Source organism: Rattus rattus, chromosome 5, assembly GCF_011064425.1.
Source record: "Rattus rattus isolate New Zealand chromosome 5, Rrattus_CSIRO_v1, whole genome shotgun sequence".
In the NCBI taxonomy this organism is placed as follows: Eukaryota; Metazoa; Chordata; class Mammalia; order Rodentia; family Muridae; genus Rattus; species Rattus rattus.
In genome coordinates, this window is record NC_046158.1 from 61,823,781 (window position 1) to 61,827,327 (window position 3,547).

The window sequence follows — 3,547 nt, forward strand, 5'->3', positions numbered from 1 at the left end:
ACAGTGGTGGGGTAAGCATTTGGTTGGTTTTCAGTAGTGACTGGAGCAGAGCTCACACAAAATGGTTACGGTCCGTCATACTACAGGGAGATCAGAGACTGTGGCATGTTGATATCTGGAAGGAGAACATTTATGTTCATTAAAAAAACCTACAGACAGTGAGCTCGCATACCCTTAACAAGTTGTTGATCTGTATTAAGGTACTAGCATGAGGTCCATTTTCTAGAGCTGAGGAGCTCCACAAAGGGAAGAAGGAGCTCTAAGGTCTGTAGCTAAGCATCCTGTGCTGGATAAGGAGCAGTGGGGTTAGTTTTCATAACTAATGTGTTTGCTGAGCGTACAGACATAGCTGCTTTTCTTCAAAGCCTAAACGATCTCTAGACCTAATAAAGCCTTCTGAAGACTCACACCTTTGGGCACTGCTGGCTAGCAGGTTTTTTGTTGTTAATTTTTTTTTTGGTTGTCGTTTGTTTTTATTTTGTTGTTTCGTTTTACTATGAATGACACTTTATTCAATCATTTTCTTTACAACTGAAACTCTGGGAATTCAAAATGGTTACCCTTGCCTGTGAACCTCTTGTGCACACCAGGACGTCTCGACCTTGTGCTCCACGTCATAGTTCTGCTGTGCTTCGTCTAAGTGAACGTTTATGAGCCGGCTGCCATTCAGTTTCACACGGATCCTCTGACCCACAGCGTCACTTGGGAAGACCAAGTCCTCAGGGATAGCGTCGTGCACTGCTGTCAGGGTGCACTGGCTTCTGGGGTGCTTTGGCTTATTTTTCCTAAGGCTTTTCCGGGTTGGCTTGGGCAGCCTCCTCCTCTGAGCAATGAAGACTGCGTGCTTCCTTCCCACTGAACTTTTTCTCCAATTCACGAACTAGCCGGACTTGGATTTTCTGGAAAGATTTCAGGTGAGGAACGGGTACAAAAATCATGATAGCTTTCCGACCACCACCAACTTCGATTTCCTTCGCCGCGGTGACGTTGTCTCACAGCTGCGCCTTGAGATCTGAGTTCATCTGCAGCTCGAGCAGAGCCTGAGAGACGCCAGACTCGAACGTGTCCGGCTCCTCGCCATCGGGCTTCACAATCTTGGCGCTTGAGGTGAACGTGGCTTAGTCCTCACCGAGGGCCAGCTTAGAAAGAGGCACAGCTCTCAGGAGAACAGTTCATATCCGGGTGGCTTAAAGTAGGTTTTAAAAATGCATTCAAGTCTGCAACTTCACAAGTTACACATACTATGAAAGGGCTGGAAAACATGATCTTTAAAATATTAAAGTTCAGAACTTGATGAATATGCTTGACTTTTAGCATCAGTTTGGAAACTATATATTTAATGGGTATTCTTTTTAAAAATTACTAAACTCTAATATAAAACCTGTTAATTATATTATATGCAATTTGAACTAATGCATATAGTCCTAGAACTAGGTTAGAAGGGACATGAATTATTAAATATGGACATACTGACTTTATTTTTAAAACAAATAGATGTAGTTAAAAAGAATAATTTTCTTAGGAATAAAACTTTGAAAATTGATGCCAGTAATTTGAAGAGGAAGGATTTCAAATGAGAGCTGTTCAAACAGTAAGATTTCAACAGTGTTGGAGCGTTCAAATTATCTTAATACGTGTCCCATTTTTAGTTAATACAATTTCTCATATTTTTTCCCTTGGTTATAAACTTTCCATATGATTTTACTATGCAATATTCCATGTTTTAAGTCTTCAAATGATTATAGTCTAGTGATATGGTGTTTAATCATAGTCAGTACCTATTACTATTAAAGAACAAAATTCAATACAAATAAAAGAGTTGTCAACATGGTTCTCAACTTAAGAAGGCCTTATCGGGTTGGGGATTTAGCTCAGTGGTAGAGCGCTTGCCTAGCAAACGCAAGGCCTTGGGTTCAGTCCCCAGCTCTGAAAAAACAAAAAGAAGGCCTTATCATGTGGAAAGCTCCATGTTGGTTTTAAAGACACCTGGCACAGGGCCTCTGTTCTGGGCAACAGCCAAAACTCTCGGGTAGAGGTGTGAACTCAGTCTATTCTGCAGTCAATAGTCTTCCTCACTTTGTCACAAGACCAGTGGCCAGTTGCTTAAGTGGGGTGCTGTCTGACATCCAAGTTTGACATATCAGATATTTTCTGTATGACAGCTCCAGGCTGTAGATGAAACATGAGATGGTACCCCCTCTAAAATCAGGAATCTACCGGGTTGCACAGGCCTCTCGTTGCAGGTGCCTGTGTTAGGGTATTCTCAGTAGCTTTAGCCTTCCATACTTTAGCAGCGAGCGGTTCCTTTGATTTAGTTCCACTGTCCATGCCATGCAACTTAGTCCTGGTGTCTTAAAAGAAATAACTATACAGTCAAACGTGTTGTAACAGAAGTGTTCCCTGTGGGATTAAACCATGATGTGAAGAAGAAAAAGGATGATGTCGACCTCAAAGTGTGCCACCATGACAGCAGATTTTAATTTGGATGGCAAAGCAAATGGGAAAACCCCGCCTCTCTGCAGATGAGACTGGGGAACCACGCTCCACCACACCGGAGGGTCTAGGAATTCCTTATGATTCCATTCAAAAAAAAAAAAAACAAAACAAAACGTGTGTCTGTGGATGGCATTCATCTGCATGCTTATTGTCTCTTCTGTTTTTACTGCATTCTCAAGAGGAGTCAAAATTCACAAATACTCAAACTCTTACAACGAATTATCTTGAAATCTTTCAAAACCAGAATGTGGTTTTTCCATCTTGATGTACAGGAATTCTCAGGGGATCTTAATACATAAGAAAACATGTGTTTACCGTTAAAAAGTAATTAGAAATATCTACTGCAAGACTTTTAATTACATAAATTGAGTTTACTGGGTCATTCACAATATCCTTTTTATTTTAAGCTTCTATGGATGTTTCAGTATTCACAACTCAAGTTTTCTTGACAGCTATTTTTATTTATTTATTTATTTATTTATTTATTTATTTTCATTTTAGACAGCATCTTGCCCTCAACCCACCCTATCCAAGAGCGTACTAGTTAGCCCAATCCGGCTTCTAACACGGGGCAATCCTCCCAAGATGGCCTCTTACCTGGGTAAACCTCCTGCCCCAGCTTCACAAGTGCTGGAATTGCACATACAAACTATCTATCGTGCCTTGCCATATCCTAAGTTAATGTAGAAATAGTAGCTAAGATTTTGCTCTGCTGCGTGCTATAGGAGGACAGAATGATAATCTCTTTGAATACTACAGTTGTAAACTACACATGCTCACATGCCATAACACGAGTAGGCTATATTCTCATTCAGTGTTGGCTTTAAGAATAAGTCTATGCAGATAGACCAATGGAATAGAATTGAAGACCCAGAAATGAACCCACACACCTATGGGCACTTGATTTTGACAAAGGAGCCAAAACCATCCAATGGAAAAAGATAGCATTTTCAGCAAATGGTGCTGGTTCAACTGGAGGTCAACATGTAGAAGAAAGCAGATCGATCCATGCTTATCACCCTGTACAAAGCTTAAGTCCAAGTGGATCAAG

At 40.8% G+C, this 3,547-nt stretch overlaps 1 pseudogene; it reads right to left on the reverse strand.

Moving 5' to 3' along the window:
- Positions 1 to 448: 448 nt before the first annotated feature.
- LOC116900850 lies at positions 449 to 3,283 on the reverse strand (annotated as a pseudogene).
- Positions 3,284 to 3,547: the final 264 nt, after the last annotated feature.